Source organism: Oreochromis niloticus, linkage group LG10 (assembly GCF_001858045.2).
Source record: "Oreochromis niloticus isolate F11D_XX linkage group LG10, O_niloticus_UMD_NMBU, whole genome shotgun sequence".
NCBI classification, from domain to species: Eukaryota; Metazoa; Chordata; class Actinopteri; order Cichliformes; family Cichlidae; genus Oreochromis; species Oreochromis niloticus.
This window is the reverse complement of record NC_031975.2, coordinates 23,796,161-23,820,156: the sequence shown is the minus strand read 5'-3', so window position 1 is coordinate 23,820,156 and position 23,996 is coordinate 23,796,161. Positions and strand designations below refer to the sequence as shown.

At 40.3% G+C, this 23,996-nt stretch overlaps 2 non-coding genes across 2 annotated transcripts; both read left to right on the top strand.

Annotated features, from left to right (window-relative positions):
- Positions 1 to 4,092: 4,092 nt before the first annotated feature.
- Positions 4,093 to 4,165, top strand: trnav-uac (transfer RNA valine (anticodon UAC)). Its single transcript has one exon. It is a non-coding gene; the product is annotated as a tRNA-Val (tRNA).
- Positions 4,166 to 4,695: 530 nt separating this feature from the next.
- On the top strand, positions 4,696 to 4,768 carry trnav-uac (transfer RNA valine (anticodon UAC)). Its single transcript has one exon. It is a non-coding gene; the product is annotated as a tRNA-Val (tRNA).
- The last annotated feature ends 19,228 nt before the right edge of the window (positions 4,769 to 23,996 follow it).

The window sequence follows — 23,996 nt, the reverse complement described above, 5'->3', positions numbered from 1 at the left end:
GAATGGAAGTCCTCAGTAATAGCACACAACTTGATGGCTGCTGACCTGCTTACCAGGGTACTGCTTGCCCTGAAAAGAAAGACGTGTAGTAGATAGGGATGTATGGGGCAGCTAACATACCCCCTTTATTTTTTTGTATTGGAATTTTTTTAATCACATGTGCACTCAAAAGTAATTTTTCATTTTTAATAAATATGAATCAATAATTTTGAGTAGAGTTTACCTCACACGCACGTTGTGCTCCGAACTTTAGGTTGTATTTGATGATATTTGTTGAGCTGTTTGAAACTTTTGAAATTACCTGCCAATTATGAATCTTATTCCATTTACACCGACTCATGGTTTGACATGCTAGCAGAGAAGTCTGGCGACAGCTTTATTGACATCAGCAGCATGAACACATCATGGTGATATTGAAAAAAAAAAGGATACATTGAGGTTGTAAGAACCTGTGGGATGACATTATTTTATTAATACTGAGCAAGTATCTCCATGCTGTTACTTGAAAGCAACACCAAAGAAGAAAAACTGAACGCTTTGGAAGGTATTATATGTAAAACTTTTTAACAGATGATTACTCATTAACCGATGGTGCTGGAAAACTGTTCCAGTCCACTTTAACCCCTGGCTTTATGCATAGTCTGTGCATAAGAGATGGAAGGTGAAGGTACACCATGAATTCTTCTTAATAGCCAGCAGGGGGTGACTTATTTAGATGCAAGTTAGATTGTATAGAAGTCTATGGGAAAACATCCTTTTGCTACCTTAATTTATGACTTTTCTTGATGAGTTTATGGCCTCAGTCTTGAGTTTCAAGTCTCATTAAATGTGACTGGATGATGATTTTTTTAGATTACTGTCAAGATTAGAGTAAAAAAGGATACATTGTTAGAGTGAGCTTGTCCTGTGAGAAGTTACAACAGGCAGCAGTGTTCTTGGTGTTTCAATCAGACCCAGTGGCAGAGAGCCAGTTGGAGCATCTCCCTGTGGCCTGCTTTGAACAGTCAAATTAAACAGTGATATTGCAGGTCAACAGCAGTGAGTTCTCAGAGTCCATGCACCAAACATCCATCAAGCATGGACTCTGAGCATAGTCTCGCCACTGCATAGTCTCGCTACGAGGCATTCTCAAGAGACACAAAGACGTGTGTATGCAGCCGTTATCTCACAGGAAGTCATGCAATGTCTTCCTGCTTTTCTACCCATAACGTCTGGTGACCTGGACAATCAGGACAAAGGCTGTTACCACAGAGGCAGTTAAATGATGAAAAATAAGTCACAGCCTGGCACCGTTGCAGTTGAGTTTACCGTCTTAAGTAAGATTTTGCCAAAAAGTGTGTTTCATTTGCCAAATAGGTGACAAAAGACATAATACACAAAGATACATTTTAGTTGCTTACTGTGGTTATGTCCATCTCATACGTACTCTATGGCTGGTGCAGAGAAACAGAAGCTCGGCATAGACCTTAGCAAACTGCAGTGTTAGCCAGTAACTGAAATGAGTTGGATTTGATCCCGAGAACCTACCAAGCATGGAAGTGAAAAATGGCAGCTTCCCAATAAAAGCTGTCATATGAAAATGCATCCAACATTTTCATATGGGATGCAAGATTTAGAGAATAAAAAGTGAACACTGTGATCTCAACAAGTACATTCATTAACCTGGAACAACATCTTTCCACAGACTCATACAACACAGATGTCATCCATGTCCAAGTCGATCAAATCTGTCACTAAAAGGTTTTTATACTAAATATTACAAAAATCAAAGACAGAAATCTCACAATCTTACTGACTGCTTTAACTTAACAGTATAGGAGTGTATTCAATACTGAATAGAGTGTGTGTGTGTGTGTGTGTGTGTACTCGCACATGTACCTTTGTGCTTGCTATAAGAATTAGTCATATTTTCCTAACAAGAATCACATTATCATATCATACATGCTTTTAATTATCACCTCAGAACAAATTTCTTTATAATCATTAAAACAAAACAAACAAAAAGTGTAAGGACTTCAGAAATCCACCAGGGGGCAGCAAAACAGCGCAGTGTTGACGGATCCAACACTCTGAGCTCACGTAGTTTCATCAACGCAGAAAAGAAATTCTTAAGTGACTAAAGCGATTAAACAGAGTGTCAGATCCCGGATGAGATCACGACTATATGAGCAAGTTTTACCTGTGCACAAAGTAAGGCCAAACCAACCAACCCAATCTCTGTTTAATGTGTACTATACTGCTTAGATTTTGAACTATACAAATATGTTTTAACCCTTCCTGCCCTCTTTATATCAGTTACACACAAACCTTTATCCAAAATTGAATACTTAACACACAAAATTTAGTTGCTTTAAAATTACGTTTGTGCATTTAATTAACTGCGTGTTTCACAGTTAGCCTACAAAAGTATATTGTTATTTAATACCATTTATTCTGCCTGTGTTCAGTCGCCACTGGAACCTTTTCATTATAGATACTTTTTATTGAAGTGATTCCTTCAGTAGAACCAAATATGTCACTGACATACAGGGAGAGTTCCAGCACACAAGGACACAGACATAAACAAGCATATCAGGAAAATGTCTCAACCTGTAATAATATTTTATCATTAAAAAAGCAATTTTTATGGTAAATCTGAGCCTGTGACAGGATTCAGATCCCTTTATAAAGGAGAGAGACAAATTACAAATTACATAACATTAGATTCCTGTAAAGCACACACACACACACACACACACACACACACACACACATAGAGCAAAGCCTCTTGATTTTAAATATGAGATTTTAGTGAACTGACTGTGAGCGAGAGAGAGAGATCCGGAGGCCCACGACTGTCTCCCTCCCGGAACTGTGTGTGTGTGTGTGTTTCTTCCTCTTGTTTCAGATTCCACTTCACTCCCCCACTGCTGCCAATCCATGACCTCTGACCCCAGCTGAACCCAGCTGTCAGCTGTCCTGGCCTGCATGGGACTATCTATCTCATGGATCTAATAAGAAGGTTAGATGTGGCTCCACCACTCGGCCTGGCTGCTAATTTGTCCCAGGGGCCAAGGAAAACGGCTGAGGGCAGGTCACTGACAGAAATCAGATCTCTGTTTCTTTTAGACAAGTGCTCACAGAAACATACGATCCTCTTGTCACATTAACGTGCAGCAGAGTGTAATAAAAGGTTACACCGATCAGCACCTGCTTAAGATCACTTAGGCCTCCTTTGTCCAGCCATAGCAACTCTGAAGGTGTAATGCAGGGCTGTACCATCCTTTAGTGGACCCCCCACAGCCCAGATGTCTGTGATAGGATGTGTTTTCCTGCTAAAAGAGGCCATTGCAATCAGGGACACCTGTTTCAATGTAAGGGTGTATGTGACCTACATCAACACAAGGTGTGAATATGTAAAAAATCTCCTGTTCAAGACTTAAAAAAAAATAATGTTATGGAGCACTGATCCAAAGTTTCCCATAGTGCATCCTGCTGCCATCACCTAACAACACAGATGAGCGTGAATCATGAGACCAGGCCACCTTTATCTGTCACATGCTCACTGTAGAAAGTTTCCAGGTCATTCATTTAGTGGGAGGATCTGTCGTGGTTCCACAGTGTTGTGGGCTTCACGTCTGCTTTATATGTGAAAGTTATTTACTGTCTGATTATATGTTAAGACATAGTATATGTTTCATGACGTTTCCAAACCCACTCATCTAAAGGTTGTCCTTGTGCAGGCAGATGTTCCCACAGTCTTCTAAAGACCTGAAAACATTCTGCAATCGCAGTCATTTCCCCCTGGTGGCTGTTAAAGAGAATGCAGACTTACAAACTAGGTCATTGTTTCAGTTAAAGATATACTGTTTTCTCCTCTGGTGCTTTTATATTGTCACGTCTGCTTCCATGCTTCCAGACTAACTAGCCTGGCGTGTATGACTGGCTTTTGTGTGATCTGTATAGTTGAAAATAAGATAACCTCCACCATAGAGAGTATAAAAGATAAAGCTATGAGGATGTTGCACACTGTTGGTAAAGTCCGATTTTGAAGCCTTGAATGCAGTGGTATGGCAGAGGTATGTAAGGTAGTATGATCTGCCTAGTATGTGTGGTTCCATAGTGTAGTGGTCATCACGTCTGCTTTACACGCAGAAGGTCCTGGGTTCAATCCCCAGTGGAACCAAAGTTTTAGGCAATACCAAGTTTCAGTATAGTGTATCTTTGACCTAATCCCATAGACAATCTGTTCCCTGTACATGTTCTCAAGTCTAAAATAATGGTTTGTTCTAAACATTACCCTTCGGAGCACCAGCTTTGTGTCCAAAACTACACAGAAATGGACGTCCATCGCTTTAGGACTTTAGGACTATTTAGGTGTCCAGTCTTTGTTTACTTCATTGGTGGATATGTATATTGGATGGAAAGGATTGTTCCTCTCCACACAGTCTTATGACCCAAACTTTTTTCAACCACAGTTTGGTTGCTATTACAGAAAATGAAGATTTGGTCATTCTCCTTTTGGAGGATATGCTGCATTCTCCTGTTTTTGTTCCGTAGTGGACCCAAGAACTGTCTGTTTTGTGCTTACACATTAATTAAAAAACAAGGACCTCATGTGTTATTCAATACGACCAAATCACCTTTTACCATTATGTGTACTGACCCATTTTTAAGGCCATTCAATCAGTGATTCAGTGGTCTGTGACCCATAGCGGTTCCATAGTGTAGTGGTCATCACGTCTGCTTTACACGCAGAAGGTCCTGGGTTCAATCCCCAGTGGAACCATGCTGTTTCTAGTCTCTTGCCACATGATAGGGTACATCCATCAAGCTTAAAGTGTAAGCTATAATCAAAATATCAGTTGAAGCACAGCTCATCGTGTCCAAGTGCTTTCAGTATTGTTTCATTAACTCAAATTGGAAATTGTGTTTCTTGGTGATTCAAAAATGGCACATTCGATTTTTGTGAAGTCTTTCTTATTAGTCATTGAAGTGACCGGCCAGTTGGTGGCATGTAGTGTGTTGACACAAAAGTACCAGTTGGTTCTAAAGATGAGTCTATGGAGCACTAGCTTTGTATCCAGTATGAGCAAAAACTACACAGAAATAGAGTCCATCTGTTTAGACTTTAGGACTGCTGGTTCTCATCCAGATTTTGTTTGTGTCATTGATGTATATGCACACTGGAGGGAAAGGATAGATTTCTTCTCTGCAAACTTCTATAGGATGAAAAGTCCCCAAAGGGTTTGGTATTCTCGTTTTGGAGGGTATGCTGGAAGGCCTGTACCCACAGTGGTTCCATAGTGTGGTGGGTATCACATCTGCTTTATACGCTATGGCTCCCCACACCCCCTAGCAGATCGTTACATGGAGAAACGTTTTGAATACAAGCGCACTCATCCACACAGGTGTGCACAAAGGTGTACACACGGGTGTTCACAGACACAAACTACACCTTTCTTGGCTGATACCTCAAAGCACATGGTGCACTGTCGATCTTGCGTGCTGCACAATAACATTCAACATTTAGTATCTACTGTTATTTACTGTTAGCTAGATTATTACGATGGTGTTGTGTTTATTATGTTGCTCTCTTTTTTGCTTGTTTTCTCTTCTGTTTTTTCATCTCTCAACAGGTGATCCAGGTGATTTTTTTTAAGTGCCTTTTCTCACTGTCACTCTTCCCCTCTGTTTTTCTTTCTCTCCCTCTCTTTCTTTCTTTCTTTCTTTCTCTCTTTCCTATCTCCCAGTCATGTCTGTCCCGTCTCTACCAACTGAAAATAAAATAAAATGAAATAAAATACATAATAATAATAAAAGGTCAATCAAATGGACCAATATGGCGAGGCCACGGTGATCCACTTGGTAAAGTAAATCCGTTGGGCATCTTTCTTGGCCTTCAGACAATAATTCTGATGGCTAAAGAACCAAACGGGACAGGCAAAAAAAAAGAAGTATTCAAACTTCAAACCACCTTTTTCGCATATGCTACCATGTATAAATTTTTTATATAGTATAATTTTCGTAGAGGTTGGCGGATCAATCCAAATATCGATAGTATCGATACCAACACTAGTATTGTTATTGGATTGATACTAGTACGATTGGATCGATACTTTGCTTTTATCCTTTAAGTTCAGTATGTAGCCTGCTAAACTGTGTTAATTATATCTTTGGAAAAAATAAACCTCAAACATGGACTATGAAAAATGTCCAGTGTGCTTTAGAGACAGAAAATTTTACATTCCAGGTCTCCAAAAACCCAGTTTGAAAACACATGAAAAGCTAACTAATTGCTGTGGGAAGTAACAATCACAGTGATATAGTGGTGATTAAAATGTGTTCAGAATTTGAAAATTGAGAATTCATCTCATAAGTCATGGCACACTACTCGTCCCAATTAGCTGCCTGAATAACTTAAAATTATTGGTACTGATATCGGCAATCCTGGCCCTGTATTTACTTGCTATTGGATCGATACCAAAAGTGTGTGACACAGCAGTACTGTGAATGAGGGAAAGTGTGAATGTTGAATGTTTTTGTTGAAATGTCCAGGCAAGTATATACATGTTAAATGACAAGATATATGTGTTCAAATACTGTCAATTAACATACAACTTCAGGTTTTTATTCCTATTTGATAATTCTTCACAATTAAACAATAAGAACAAGTAGTCTGATGTCCTGTAATCATTACGAAGTTATAATTTGAAATACAATAACATATTAAGTTTTTGTACAAAGTATTGGTATCGGATCAGTATCGTCGATACCACCCTGAATTTTACTTGGTATCGGGTCGGAAAGGAAATCACTGGTATCGGGCATCACTAAATTTGAGCACAGATCTGACAGTGAATGGCTCTGGTTACTCAGCCAGTCTGAGGAAGCACTGGTCACAACTGCTTTACGCCCAGAATGTCCTGTAGTCATTCCCCACTGAACCACTATGCGCTTCAATTCTTGCAGTTTTAGTATTTGCCAAAGATGACCAACAAGTCTTTGGTGGACTTCACTTGAACTCTTTAATCAAAATCACTCGAAACAATTGACTCAGCCCACCAACTAAGTATAAAAATGTTGGCAGCTGGCCTTTTTCCCCACAGAGACTTTTATAGGACACAAAGTTAGCAGTTGGCGCGCCCACGTCCAGATGCCTTCCTAACCGCTCTGCACAGACTGTGCTCTTTTTTATTTATTTATTTATTAATTAACACATTTCACTGTGTGTTGTACTTGTATGACGATGCATGTGACAAATAAAGAATCTTGAATCTTGAAAGTCTTTCAACAACCACAACCATCGCCCCCTGGTGACCATTAAAAGATTGCAGGTTTAAAACTCAGTAAGCGCTAATTAAAACAGTGTCTGTAACATGTTTGATGATGACCCCAGATGAAAGCCACAAGCTAATATGTGTTAATTAAATAACAAAAGCCATTCTCTATACTACATACTGCTTGTTACTAAACCTCACAGCTGCCAGTTTTTCCCTGAAAAAAAAGGGCAGAAAATGTCCTTTGAGGTTTATTTCGATGTTTTCGTTATTTCTTTTCTCCCATTGTTTTTATTGTCTCCCAAGCATTTAACGCCTGTTACAAGCACCAATCAATAGGTAGATAAAACAAATTTTTACACTTTCAAAATGATAAATTATCTGCACAACTTTTATGTGAACATCCCAAACAGCAACACACATTGAGGACAAACTGAGGACACCACACCAGAGGAAACATTTCTTTTTAAAGAATGAAAACTGTCAGAAAGCTCAGCACCTGGAGTTGAGTACGTGCTGACCAACAGCCCCAGATGCTGAATCATCTTTTCACCACAGATATGGACACCAGCCCGGAAGGGTCACCCTTCAAGTCCATCACAGGTTCTCCGTCAGCGAGGGAACCATATGGAGTGTTTCTCCTGCTGCACATGTTGACAGAGTCGAGGTAATGAGTCTCTGTCGATCGTTCCAACACCTCCCCACGGACTCACAAACACGCACAACTGATGGATGAACTGCAGCGACCAGATGAGCCGTCCAGCAGAAAACATTAGTGGACTCTTGTTTCCTGGTGTCCTAAAATGAAATTCTGAAGAGACAGCTTATGTTTTCAGTACTCTTAAATATTATAATTAGATGTTTTAACTTTATATAGCTTGGATTTATACACATTAAAAAGTCCTCTATCGACATCAACAGCACATACACACAAAATTAGAGGCTCAGGAAATTGAGCAGAGCGACTCCTGATGGCTCAATAAAATGATCTATGCACAGTACAAAAGGACTATGAAAAGATTAAAACAGGAATAAACAAGCCCAGAAATGATGCTGCATAAATGTATTTTAGAAACGACAGAGCGTTTTCTATATGAATCGAAGATATACTGTATACAATATATCTAGGTATGTTTCTTATAATCTTATTTATGTTATTTATGTTACACTTTAGGAAGGCTAACCAAATAAAGAGATGACACATTAAATAAACTCAGTTAATAGTTTATTAAGTACCACTTAAGTGCTTGTTGGTGCAAATATCTAGTCAGTCAATCCTATAGAAGCAACTCAGGGGATTTAAGCATGTAAACACGATGAGGAAAACCTGCTGAAGTTCAAACTGAGCATCAGAATGGGGAAAAAAGGGGGATTTAGGTGACTTTGAATGTGGCACGGTTGTTGGGGATATTTCAGCAGTATTTCACAAACTGCTGAAATACTAGGACTTTCCCCCCCACGCACAATCATCTCGAGGAATTATTATACAGAAGGGTCTAAAAAAAAGAAAATATTCCGTGAACTGCAGTACCTAATGAAGTGGCTTGTGAGTGTGCGCTGCATGTGCTTTTGGGAATGTTTTGTGGTTGTAGCGGCAGCTGTTCTCCACACAGGGGAGGCAACAGCATCTCTTTCAGGAGAACAAACGCCACATTTTTTTTCTTAAACTTATTTGTGCTCTTTATAATGTGAAAAACACGGCACTGTCATTCCAGTCAGCCCGCTATTTTAGAAAATTCAGGCCAAATATTGTCTGAAAAATATGAGGAGAAAGTCACTTCAAAACAAAAAACAGGAAAAGCCATGAGCTAATGCTGCCAAATCCCGACTCACTGGGATGTTTTGAAATCTTACACTAAATATCCTCTCTACTCTCATCAAAACTCATTACCTCTCCTCATATACATAATCCTCATTAATCCTACTTGTACTCATGAACAACGTGTGAAAAAAAAGGAAAAAAAAAACTCTTTGAAATGAGAGTTCGCTTCATTCCAGCTTTGGTGCCTCCAGACAAAAATATCTCAGGAGACCATTAAAAAATGTCAAATTCAATTATGCCTTTCTCTCATTTGGGACACCACACACACACACACACACACTCTCACACACACACTTATGTACAAACTGAATGAAAAGAAGAGGAAGTCCTGAGGGCTTTGAAAGCATGATTGGGAGAAAGCCCTTGTGCTGGTTAGAATAGAAAAGGTGAATAACAGCTCCTGGTAGCCGGCAGCCAGCACAAAGTGGAGTGGAGAGCTTCATTCTCCTTGCCAGAGAGGGAGACCCCTCACGGGGGTGGGTGAGGGCCCAGAGGGCCCTCAGCAGACCGGGACCTATGCTTAATGAGAAATTCCTGGGGATTTAGAGGGGCGCAGAGGTCTTCATTTTCTCACTGCGCCCACCGTCCCCCGGTAGCCGGGTGGCGAGGTTTCTCTTTCAGCCCTGAAATGTCCCCAGAGGAAGGGAGAATCCCCCCATTCAACACGAGCAGGGCCTGCCTGCCTGCCTGCCTGCCTGCTGGATTATGTATATGAGATGTGGGTTGCAAGATCACAACCTGCCACCTCCTGCACACTGCAAAAAATGTCAAGTCATTTAAAAGCTGCACCTGCCCCCATAAGCAGCATCCCGTCTCCGCTAATTAAGATGCAGTATTCACAGTAATGATTGTGAGGCAGGAACAGCAGCGGATGAAATGTCCACACACAATAAGTCTAGAAAAAAAAAACACATGGCATGAGCCAACATTTACATTTAATTCTCCAGGACAAGATAGTTATTTTAAAGCATGCAAGTTTTTCTAAATGATACATTTTTCCATGTACAGGTTTGGAATGGTGATTTAAAACAATGAAAATCATCCTATACTGAAGAAGTGATACAGGTGCTGATTAGGTTTAGACACTTTGACAATGATGTCACTTTTCAGCCTCAAAGCAGGAGTGGAGGAGGGGGCATACAGTCTTCCATATAGCAGTAGTTTTATAATAAAACCACTGAATACAATTTTAATTACAGTAACCAAATTGAAAAATTCAACATCCCACAGGAAAACAGTGAAACTCATAGACACACTGTATTGTTTCAAGAAAACAATGTTTTGCACCTGAGGCACTGCTTCCAGTTGTCCATGACAAACAGTGTAGCCACTGTGTTGCAGTAGTCTCACAAGTTTGCAGATAGCTTGCAAAAGGGGCGCTTCTTAAATCTCTAATGATCCTGGGAAAGGTGTAGCTCTGCGGAAGCATTATGACCTTGTTGTGACAGCAGATAAAACTCCCTCCACAGCTCAGCATAGTAAAGCTTTGTTTGGGAATAAATCTGTGTGGACAGTTTTCAAGTTCGTTATTAATTAGCAGAAAATGAAACCAAAGCAGAAATGTTTCCAAAAAGGACATAGTCCCCACGGTAAAATACCCAACGTAGTTACTGACAGGTGCAAAAAATAATTTTGCTCTATGTAGGTAAGTATCCCAATTACTGTATAACCCACCCATGTAAACTGTATCACAGTGGATAAATTCCAGCAAACACAGTGAAAACAACAGTTATCTTGATGTTATATGTTTCCATGTGCAATAAATGTCCACTCAGAAGAGGCAAAAAATAAAGACCATATAAAGAAATTACATATATTTGATTTTTTTTAAACAGAACTTTAAACCATTAGTTTTTATGTACATCCCCGAGACAGCCTGGTGGTACAGTGTGGGGATTGTTCAGCAGCACTAGAACCAGGCCCCGGACGGGTCAGGAGATAAATCTCCCTTGTGTTGTATGCTTTTTGTCAATATTCTTCTAGCAACAAAATGTTTAAAATTTAGTTTAGTTCTAGTTGATTAAAAGAAAATATTCAAAAATTCTGGGAACTTGCACAACTTTCACTTTCATTTTGTGATTAGAAGTCAAGAAAAGACCGTCAACTCAAGATTGCTCAACGTTGAGATATTTGTTTAGTACTGGAGTGCATGTGCTGTACTTTGTTTGTTTTGTACTGGTGAAGTAGCAAGCATAAAACTTTGTGTTTAAGGTTGATAAATTCGGCTTTACCAGGTGAGTTCAGCACGTCAGGTTGTGACAGGATTGCCAGAAGGATGGTTGTATTAGATCTGAGCAACCCTCCTCTCCATACATAGGGGACGATAGCTCTACTGTAGATAGAGGAGAGAATGAACTCCTAATTTTCCCAACCAGCTGTATAGATAATTCGACAAACACAGGCATTGCTAAATAAACCCGAAATCAAATTAAACCTGTTCAAACGTGCTGCTCTGACCAGAGAAAATGAACCCCATTGGCTGCAGAATGCTAAAAGTAGTTAAAACCACTCACCACCACTTTTTATTGAAATGAACAGTTTAAAGCTGTGAATGCTGAAGAGCTTATCAAGTGTACATTATTTTCCTTCCAGTCCACTTTGCTCAGGCTGTAGGGGAGTGGAGGCTGATCTCGTCTACGCGGGAGTTAATTCTCCAAGTGTCTAATTAAAAGAATGAGCGGGGCGTTGAGGGGCCGCTGGGAAGCAGCTGCCCCTGTCGGAGACTCCCAGCACCAGGCCTTTGGACCCGCTCTGGCCCCGGGACCCCGGCTGAGACGCTCTTACAGCTGGCCCCTCGGCTGAGCTTCAGAGGCAGAGAGCCCGCGTACTGGACATTGTGTTGGGAGAACCCTTGCTGAGGTTCGACTCAACTGAAGACACAAACAAACCCCAGTCGGCCGCTTGATGGCTTCACAGGTACAGAGACGGCGTCCTCTCACCAGGTCTCTTCAGGAAGCCGTATTCATGATAGAGCATTAGGGGAGCAGCAGCCTCCCCATTCAGGACTGCATTCACATCCCTGGCATCTCACTGACAATCACATCCACGGCCACTCACTGCGTTTTAACCTCGACTGACCTCTGGTTTGGTGGACTAGTGCAATATATGACAATCTGCTTCATAATTTGGCGATGGTGAAATCTAGTAGTGGAAATATAAAGCATGTAAGATTCTCTCAAATAAGTCTGAGGGTTGTTCAGGAACATTAACAGAGCCACCACATCCCAACTGTGAAGTTTAAGGCAATTTTTTATTGAGGCAACCAAAGTGAGTAGCTTACTGTGGTATTGTGACATAAACTAAGTATAAGGTAATCCTTTTAAATAGAGTCATTACAAATATTTATTTGTCTGAATCCAAATGTGGGCAAATTAAAGGGTAATGAGGGGTTTGGGTAAGTAGGTAACTTGATACATTTATCAAAAAGCTGCTTTGTAAAGTTTCCTTTAAACAAAGAAAAGTTACTTTCCATTACTCTTTATTATTTAGGGGGAAAAAAACTTGCTTAAATCCCTTTTTGTGACATTTTAAGACAGTGTGCATCTGTTACTTAATTACTTTGGTGTCTATAAAACCTAAATTTATACCCTTCCTCACATTTTCCAAAGCCAACTAGTGGGCTGAACTGGAGTTTTGGCTATTCTGATTCTGGTCCCCGGGCCTTATGTTTGACACCCCTGGTTAACAACTATGCGCAGTAGTTTTGCACACAGTAGAGGCTTCCACTGACGCATTTTTAACGTCTCACGTGATCAGTTTCGTGTCCCCAGAACAAAGTGTTCTACTAAGTGTTATAACAACTGTTAATATTAAAGACTGTGGCTCAAATAAATTACTTTCAAACATGCAGTAATATTGGAATGAGACAAAAATACATTATCTGAGTGTTCTTTTTCTTTTAGAACCTTGCAAAATGACAATGCTGATCTATAAAGCATTAACAAGTGATTTAGAGATGTTTAATGATAAGCCATCAGCTCCTTAATAACTGCTTAATGTGGCACCTGTAAGACACACACAGCCTGCTTGGCTTTGAGTCGGATTGCGTCAGTGTGCTTTCAGAGCCAAACAACCCTCCTTTTTAAAACTCAAAACACAGCCAGGGGCTTTGGCAGAAAAAATGATCCCCACTCTGCCCCTCAGCATGAGCTGGGACTGTCAGTGGGCACGGCTGTGGAGTAGCTTGGGATCATTTTGCCTCCTCTAGTGAAAAAACCCCCCCAAACAAAACTGAGCCCCTATTTAAGGACAGAAATGGATAAATTTATTATGCGAGTGTTTAGATAAAACCTATAAGAGCCTTAAGATTTAGACAACAAATGTGTCATTAGACCACATTGAACAACAACGTCTATTTTTCTGTGTTTTTTTAAAAATATCAGATTTATTCATATGTAAATGAAACTTATGGTCTACAAAATGATGTGCACATTCACATCAAAACTTATGCACATATTGGTGACTTGTAAAGTTTTAAAAAAGGTTCTGTCTATCAGAATAGTTTGCAACTTCAATATAACGATACAAAATATGGTTGGTACTGGGTTTTGTCTGAGTAGCTTTTAGTATGAAACTTTGAACAAAAGTTTCATACTAAAAACTATTTATCCAAATATCAAAAGTATCGATACCAATGCTGGTATCGGTATTAGATCGATACTAGTGGGATGGGATCGATACTCACAGTGATTTAGTGGTCATTAAAGTTTGTTTAGAATTTGAAAACTGATGATTCATCTCATACATCATGACACACTGATCTTTAATACATGAGCTGCCTTTATGAGTGAAAGGTATTGGTAACAGTATTGGCAGTACTTGGTATTAGATCGATACCATAGCTTGCAGTATCATACAGCACTATAAAGAAGAGCTTCAAAAAGTGATAACAGCATAATGAAAATATAAGCGTTTCTTTTTCACAGAGTTAAAAACAACTTATTGTAAACTGAAAAGGCCCAAATTTGATGAAAAGACGGACATCACTATCAAACTCGGCATTCAGTCCCTGATAAAGACATCAAATCTGCATCTTTCCTCAAGGCCCAAATTAGGCCCAAATACGAGGGGAAAAAAGGGGAAAACAGCCTTGGTTCTTCCCTCTGGCTAAAAATTAAACATCCGTGAGCTGGTTGTTCACTCACTATTTAGCCCAAGTGTAAATAAGTCGTCTTTGCGGGAGAAATGTGCGGCTAATTGGTTTGTTAAGACGAGAGTGGGTTTGAGGGGAGAGACAGGGGGAGAAATTTCCCCTTTCTTTCATTCCAGACAGGTTAAATGTGCAGTTAGGCCTGGACAATGGAGCCGTCCTTTCACATGCAAAGATGAGGTATATGGAGCGAGCCGGTTTTTGTGGCCGGTATATTGAAAGGCACCAAAGCGGAACGGTATCCCCTCCCCTCCAAGCCTCCCACTTTTCCTCCTTTCTTCACTCTCTCCCCTCCCTGCATGCTTCCTTTGCTCAAGCCTCACCTTGCACCCACTGCTCAGCCTGGTGTCCTGAGCAGTCACGTGTACTTCAGTCAATCCTGCACCTCAGTGTTTAGCAAGAAGCACAAGGTAGTGGGTGGATGTGCAGTAGGTGAGACATTCATGCCCAGCAGGTAGGAAATACCTGTGCTCTCATTACCATTCATCAATTCCCTAAAGATAGAGGAGATTTAAAGAGAAAACCTGAAGACGTTAGCATTCAATATAGTTACTGAGCTGGCCAACAGGGGGCGACTCCTCTGTCACCAAATGAAGCCTTTATTGAAATCCATGAGAAAACAATCCTACTTTGATTTATGTTGATTTATGTTTCAATTATCTTCTGTTGCATGCACATCCATTTTTTGTGTCAGCAGCTAAACAAGTGTACCTTCTTTTGTAGTACACACCACGTTAAGGTATTGTTTGATCTGTGATTTTAGTCCGTTGCTAGGTGGTTGCTCGGCAGCATGCGTGATGAAAGTTTTATGGACCAAAATGAGACGTTATTTTCAAGATATTAAAATGATATGATGCTTTAATAATGTGTTATCGGTAGATAGATGTTAGAAGTGGGTCATTGTAGCATGTTAGTAGATGGTTGCTAGGCAACATGATATAGCTCATTTATATGAGATAGATAAGAACCTTTAAGGGGCCTAAGATGTACCCGTTTGCAAATTTTGGTAACTCAACTCTTGATTGTGTAATTTGCTGAGATTTTGTGTATTATAAGTAATTTTTTTCTGCACCCTGCACTTTAAGATGTTTTAAAGAATTTGAGCACATTTTGGCGCTGAAGTAAACTGTTAATTTCTGATATTAACTGCTAATTTTTGATATTTACTATTAATGGTTGTTGTTTCACTGTCACTAATGATTAAGACGAGTGGAGCTGCTCTATCCTATCTTCAATGAGCAAAGCAGACGGAAGACAGTTTGCAAGAAAACCAGGGAGAAAAGCAAAGATTGGGGGGCAGTAGTGGAGGGTATATGGGTGGTGTAGGGGGTTTGTTAAACAAAGACAGAGGCCATGAAATGGTGCTTGTGAAAGCCTCGCGCTGGTCGGCTCATTGAGTTGTCAATCTGCCCGGCAGGTCCCCCTGTATGATGAGACCTGTCAGCGAGCCTCAGAGAGCGAGCAGGAGGGGTAGGGATGACCTAATGCTAAATCACCTCCCTCCCTTTTCTCCTCTCAGAGGGTTGAGTGACACCCCCACCGGCCCATAATGCAACCCCCGTGGCGCAGTGGAGACGTACAAGGCCGGTCAGGGCTGGACACTGGATCACTGGATGATGGCGAGGACAAAGCACTGGAAGACAGTCAAGAGAGACATGTGGCTCATTCAAAGTTGATTAGCAAATAATAACGTCTGCTGAACAAGCGGTTTGCGAGATTTAAGATAATAAGTTCTGCTGAGTGTTGTCGTATTTTAGACTACGTTACACTAATCAGCAGGTATCTGTGTCTGAGCCTTCAGGCTCCAAAATAAATGACTTTAACTTAATCTCAATGGGAAGGCGTTGTGCAGTCTGGCTCATAGTTCAGTGAAAATCACCAGGAGAATAAATATGAAGACAAAGGGGAAGGCCTGCATCTCCAGGAATTCCCTTCCTTGACTTAATGGTCAGTTTTTCAGACAGCGAGGGGGCAGGTGGCGACATAAACAGATTCACCCATTGGCCTTTAGTTCTCTGTCACCTCCTCCAACCTGTCACACCATCTCTTTGTCTCCATCTCCCCGAGTTCAGCTCCGCGCCAGACGCATTGTCCTCTATGACGACTTGACGTCTCTGTCTGTCACAGGGATGCAAATACAAAGGCACGCACACATAATAACATACAGCGGTCGCAGCCTGGCATCCTGACAGATTCTTTTAAAGGTTATGTGTCAATCTGCTCTGACAGCCATGATAAAGACTTTCAGATTCAGGCCCACTCAGGAAATAAGGAGGAATCCAATGACAAATAAATGTTGTGAGACGGCATCGTGTCACGCAAATGCCAGGAGCTGAGCCGATTTGTATTTATTTAATGTCCACCCCACATGGGTTTTAATGACACACAGAACAAGTTTAACTTATTTCTTCATTATTTAACTTACTGTTTGCCCAGGCTGCCTCCTCCTGACAAAGCAGGCAGCAGAAGTTCCTGACTGGTTCAGTTTTCTTCATCATACGGGTTAAACTTCATCATGCAATGCTACTTTTATTTACACGCCCGGTAGTTATTGTGTTAACTTACAAAAGTTGACTAGATTGGAGTAGATAAAACATTTTCAGTCAAAGTAAAAGCTTGAAAAAAGTCTAAAAATATTTTGTCTTTTGTCTACAGATTAAAACTGTGGCATTAAAGGAAGGTCAGCAGACACTGTGATTCTTAGACATTTTATTATCAGCTCAGACCAACTCTGATAACATAAAGTATATTTTACCTATACCTGTTTTGTCTCTTTTTCAATAGGACTCTGATTTAATGTATATATGTTTGTCCAGCCTGTGCCTGGTTACATGTAAATGTCATAATTTGTATAACATGTAAAATTCAGTCATTTGAGATTCAAAGCTAGCTAAAGAGAAGGGTTGGAAAGAAAGAGGAGGAGGTTCATTTGCATGAGGAAGGATACAGTTTGCACTGTAAAAGGAAAAGTCAACAGCAACACAGACTCTACTATGGACAGATTTCTTTATATTTCAGTTCCAGCAGTGGATATCCTAAACTCCTCTCTCATGACTGAATCCTTCAGGTCCAAAACTTTCAGTTTTCACTTCTCAGATCTGACTTTACAGTTGCTTTTTAAAGAAGTGGCTGACAGGACACCATGAAAAACCGCTCGGGTGAAGCTTTGTGTTGAATCAGGATCCTGTGGCTTGTGTTTATGAGCTGTGTTCAGCCTCTGTTAGACGTACAGTATAAAACAACAGCCCACACACAGACCTGCATGCAAAAACACCACCTGTTTTCTGTTAGATATATATTTTAGGAGCTGAATTTAAGTTTTACTTGGCTTTTAAAAACCTGTTTTAAAGTGCCACTGTGGAGCAGCCATAAAAAAACCTTATTCTCAGTTGTATTTATGCCATGTATGAGGAAAAATGTCCATATTGAGGCTAAATAAGCTCTAACTCAAACCCACAATAGTCTGTTTACATAAATAGATTTATCCATTGGTGCACAACAGCACAAACCATGTATCACCATCACCTGTCACATACACATATACTTAATTAGGCATTGAAAAAAAGAAATGTCACCTGGTTGTTGAATGCTGTCACTGAATAGTAAAAATGTAGAATATTGATCCCATAAGAGCAAGTCATCAAGATTTTCAGTGGCTTAAAGTAGCTTTAGCTACCTGCTAGCTGTGTAACAGTATGTGTAGGATTGGGTTGGTGCATTTATTTGCCAAACTGATCCATCCATCCATCTTCTTCCATTTATTTGGGGCTTGCTCTGCAGTCTAAGCAGAGAAGCCCAGACTTGCCTCTTCCGATTCACCTCCTTCACCTCATCTATGGGAACACTGAGTCGTTCCCAGGCCAGATGAGAGATATATCCTCTCCAGCGCGTTCTGGGTCTACCCTGGGACCTCCTCCTGAAAGGACATGCCCGGATCGCCTCACCTAGAAGGCATAGCTGCCCGAACCACCTCAACGGGCTCCCTTTGATGTGGTGGAGTAGCGGCTCTGAGCACCTCTCAAACGACAGAGGCCAGAGCCACACTTCAGAGAAAGCTCATGTCTACCGCTTACTGTTTTTCAGGTCCTAATTAACGGTTTCTCCTAAATAAAGGAATGACTTCACCTGCTTGGGAGTCTATATAAGCTGGTTGCCTTGTGAGATGGCGCTCTCTCTTATCCTGGAAGGCTGGTGCTTTTCAAGCACTCAGGCTGATTTTCATTCACTTTGGTTCAGTTGTGTTATAGCTATCCTTAGGTTAGCGCCTAGTTTTTTTTTGTTCACTTTTTCTCAGATTATGGCTAATAAATTGGCTGTGAGATTAGAGCTAGTTAGCCATTCTTCATATTTGTATCCGAGTTTTGGTTTCAGATGACACAGCTTGTGAAACTATAGTATTTCCACTGGTTTGGCAGGCCACTGGTTGGCAAAGGTCTTTGCAACTGGTCCACATTTTGTTTAATACAAAAACAAATAATTAGAGAGTGGGAACTTTTAAATGCATGTTGTTCAGGAACACACACATTTCCAGTGACAGGTTGTTGATGTCTAGACATCATAAGTGACAACAGCTTGTGTCAGACCGTGTGGAACGACTTTGTTTTATTATTGAAAAAGCTTCTTGTTACTGGAGTTAAAAACGGAGAGTCTATATTTTCAGACCGTCGGAGGTGGGCGGTTTGTCCCGGCTGGGCTTGGCACGGCTCAGGAGGCCCTCTGAGGCTGGCCTTGTTTGTTTGGACAGCAGACAGTAATGTGGCGAGCGGCAGCCCAGGAGACTGACGAGGAATGTGGCTGAAGGTCTCATCTGGCCTCATCAAAAGACGACCGCGAGCCTCTCTGTTGTCTCCTCCGTCAAAAAAACGCACACCATCAACACTGAGATTACTGCTGGACATGCCAGACCTCACAGCACCGCGCTGTTTGAAGTCCATAACTGGAGAAAGGAGAGTTTTTAATAAGTTCCTTTCCTCACAGCATAATCCACTTTTCTGCCACTGATCTCTGTGTTCAGTGTTTTCTCATCATTTAATGATATTTAAGATGAGCTTTTAATCTGTGTAAGATCCTTAATAGTCTTACTCTAGTTTTAATTGTGTTCTGGACCGGATATGGGAAATGATAAACCTGCTCATGCAAATCTCCTCAGAGGTTATATATCTGTCATTGTTGCACAGATGTGCAAACATTAGTAGCATTTGACTCTCAATTTAGACCAGCTTTATTATTTTTTAGTATACTCAGTGATTACTTAATTAAAACACACCTGTTACGCGGCAAAATTCACTACAATGACTCTGCCACAACTTCTGCATTCACCTGCTTTTGTCATTGTCATAAAATTGGATGACACAGCAGTGATTGGGCACATTTACAGCGATGATGGTGCAGCTTCCAGCCTTAAAGGACGAACCCCCCACATCCATGCCACAGCCTGCAAACGGAGCCTTTCAGATGCTGACCTCCAGGGCTCAGAGACAGTTTCATTCCAGAGCTACTTATAAATGCACTTAACCAGTCCATCACATAGCCATGGTAGAACTGTTTGTACTCACAATTACAAAAATCTCATTGCAAACTTTGCACTACAGCACAGTGCAACACCAGATCCAACTTTTATCAGCCATTTGCACTATATATTGTTTTGCACTCAATCTCATTGTGCTGTGCACAGTGACAATAAGGGAAGCAATATATTATTATTATATTAACATGACACAAGTAATGGGTGTTACTGGACTGCTTTATATTGTCCTTCATATTTACATACATGACAGAGGCAGTAATTTGAATACCACATCCATGACAAACCTGAACATAGGCCGAGTGCAGTTTTGGGCTGACCCCCTATAGGCCTGTAGTGTGGGGAAATAAAACTGAGATAAACCTAAATATTTTATTTTATCTAACTGTATTTTCCCTAATTTTATTTCAGTGAACAGTGGGAAACTGGTTTGGTCATACTAGTCTAAACTAAATCAGTAAAAACATTTTCTCAACAACTGCACTTGTGTTTTCATTCATTACTGATGGTTGACAGATGGTTGTCGCCGGTCATTAGCACTATGGGTCCAATCTAATCCCAATCCAATCCAGTTTTATTTATAAAGCACTTTAAAATACCCAGCACAGGACCAAAGTGCTGTACAGAAAAAAAGTTAAAAACAATAGAATAACAGAAAACAGCAAAAATAAATAAATAAAACACATAATACAAAAAAATTAAAATAGCCCTATATTAAAAAACAAGATAAAACAGGATAGAATCAACTAAAATAACACTAAAAATAAAAACCAACATCTCACGTGGTGTCAAAGGTCAGGGTAAAGAGGTGGGTTTTCAGGAGTGATTTAAAAACAGGTCTAATCTCTAAAGGGAGATCGTTCCACAGTTTTGGAGCTGTGGGTCATCATCACCATGACTGTCACACATTCAAAAAGGCCAACAAGTGGTTAATGTTCACACAACTACAGAATTTCAATAAGCAAGTTTAACAACTTGCTTATTGCCCAATTGCCACTTTTTCTGTGTATGTAAAGTGCATTTCTCAGAAAAGAGAAGGATGATCTTCATAAAGTAACAACTTGTGTATGTCACTGTTAGGTTTGTCAGTTTTACTTTCCAGAAGTTGGAGCAGCTGAAAAATGTTCCTCCTAGATATTTTTGTTAAAAGTAGAGTCACATAGAAAGGTAAAATTAGAAAACTGTAAATTTATTGTTTCGGTGATGACGCGTTTACTTCCAGCAGATTGGTGGATATCTACACTCTGTTTTTTCAGAGGTATGTCTTTCTGTCTATTACTCTGGCTGAGGAATTAGGAATTGCCGTCTTTTCACCATGATGATGAACATTATATCACTGATATGTTATTTGATTCTTATTTATATCTAATCCCATCAATCTCAGCTACACCCTGTTATAATCAGCTGCTGAATAAGAGTTAAAAAGGCAAAACATCAGCACATCCGCTCATGTGACTTTTATATTGCACATTTATTCTGTTTGGACTTTCTCTGGCTCAGAGTGTTTCATTCTCTTTTTCTCTCTTCGATGTCGAGCTAACTCTTGCATTTTCCCTTTCATGACTTTTCATGACACAGTTTAGATTTCATGCTGAGTGACGGTTTACATTTGAAAGTGGTTGAGGAAAATCTCAGACAGTTGAAATAAGCTGTAGTAGAACTGACTGAAATAGAGAATTATAGTAATCACAGTGTTACAGTGAAGCCCAGACGGCTCGGGCACAGCTCCTGACATCCTGCTCTTCCTCTGCTCTCACCTTTTAATTGGTCGGTGCGGCCGCCTGCCTGTCAGGACGTCCCGGTGCTGCATGACGCCTGCGTTTCCTCCTCAGTTTAGACAGAAAGGCCTCTGTCTGCCGTAGTTTCCATGCTTAGCAGCACCGAGCAGGCGCTTACCTGTTCTGCTCATTTCTGTCGGGAGTTATGGGTTTGTAAATGTGGACACCGGCCAAAAGTGTATAATTTTAGCTCCAGTACACTGTTTTCTAAGAGACTTGCTGTAGTTTCCAGCACATAGGAATTTGGCAAATAGCTCACTATCACCTAATCAAGGAGACATTAAGAAAAGGCTGGTAACTTTTCTCCATGCTTGTTTTCGAAAAAGAATATTTTTCACTATTTTTCACATGGATTGTCGTTTTGTTGGAGAATCTATGATGCTCATACACAAGTGTTAATTAAGTCAAACATAAATAAAATTATATTATTAAATACTACCTGAGAAAACTAGTGAATGAGTATATACACAACATGAGAAATATATTTATTAACAATGTTGTCTTGTATCTTTTGGTTATGAGACCAGCTACGTTATAATCTCTGTGACTCTGCTCAGCAGGTCATCACTGATTAACTGATAGTGTGTTTGCACTGTCTGTTATCGGGTTAAATTAAACGTAACAGCGGTGGCTCTAACAGCGCACAGTGTGCTTTTCTCTCGACCGTTTCTTTGTCTCTGGATCATTAACGTCTTCTGGAGGAAACCCCGGCTGCCGTCGCCCTGTCTGTCTCTGTGTAGACTGACCCGTAGCTGTGTGGTCAGATGCTGGTCACAGTTTGAGCCTCCCGGTCACCGGGGCTCTCGCCAGACTGTCTATCACCCCACGGCGCTCGCTACAGCTTGGAGACAGACCGTTTCTGCAGCTCACGGATCAGAAACTCGTGTTTGGGTGGAAACGTGCTGCTTTTCTGCTAATTGTGCAACAGTTTAGTCTGTGACCACACCAACAATCTGCCATATTGTCATCTGTAAATAATCGCAAATTCTGATGATATAGAAACATTAAAAGAAACAAGACGTTCTTATGTGAAATTAGGAATATTTGAGATCTTACACAATTTCTAGATCAGTTTTCAATTAAGCACAAGTGAAAGAGGCGCGCATTATATTAAACCTCTCCTATTCTAATAATAACTTAGAAATATGTCCACACTGTTTTCTTCAGTATGACTTTTCTTAATCAAACTGACCATTTTCCATCACTTTGGGACAAACACAACCTCCCTGCTGACCTCTGGGTGAGAGCAGGTCACTTTCTCTGCCCTCCTCCTCCTCCTCGTCCTCTGGTCAGAACAGCTGGCCCTTGTCTTGTTCTGGAGGTTTGTAGATGAAAGTAAAACAAAGCCAAACAAACAGAGGGAGGAGCACAGATTTGTCATCGGTGGTACAAACACAGCATTCGCTGACATACCAGAGAGATCACAGTCAAACAAATATTGCATGTTATCACAGATAGTGCACGTTTACGCTCACAGTGATTAATTTAAAGTCTGTGTCTCTCGGCGTTGTTCTTCTCTTTCATTTAACTGGTGTTTTTTTCTCTTTTTTTAAGTAACACATTCCAGAGTAGATCTTTGTGATGTATAATGTGCTTCACAAAGCTGAAAAAGGTACTGGATAACATATCTGCAACATCCACAGCTTAATTTGCATCCCTTCATATATCTATACTGGCTGATTAATAAAGGCCTCACCAAAAATCATCAATTTTTTGGGAAAGAAGTCAGAAAACACTTATTTTCACTGAACTTAACATAAAAATCTTACGTCAACAGTGGGTCAAATCAGCATGTCTAATGTAAAGGGTGTCTTAAAAACAAATAATTACCATTATTATTGTAAGACCCTGTAAGACCCTTGAGATTAAAATCTCTTCTTCAAGTGAGGCCGAGGGAGAAACTGGCCCCATATTCAATTTGCATTCTATTGTCCTTCAGTTAGTTTTTATTTTGTTTCCTCTGTTAAAGCCATTTTCACGAGCGTTCACCATCACTAAACAACAGCAAGACAAACACAGCAAATCACTGATAAAAGAGCTGGAACATTTAACAATTAGTTTAATAGTCTAAATTTATCTTCAGAGGTTTGTCTGAAGTTTAAAAAATGCTGTCTTTAAGGCCTCAGTCGCACAGACCTAGAGGCCAGTCGGTGATATGAAAGTAAATAAGTATAAAAATAATTTGGACTTGTAACTTAAAATTTTAATCTCTAAAAAAACCAATTTTGTTCCACATGTTTTATTCTATCTAATGTTCTCGCATTTTCCATTTGATTTACCTTAATACAAAAACCGTGTAGTAGTTAAGGCCTTTTGCCTTCACAGCACAAATTCTGCCTTTTGAAACATATTGATCGTCATCGGCATCTTCCATTGAAACTACAGACAACTGTGATCAATTTCACGTAGCAACACGTAGCAACCTCCAGCTACCACTTGCTAACTTGGTCACCAGTAACAGCAC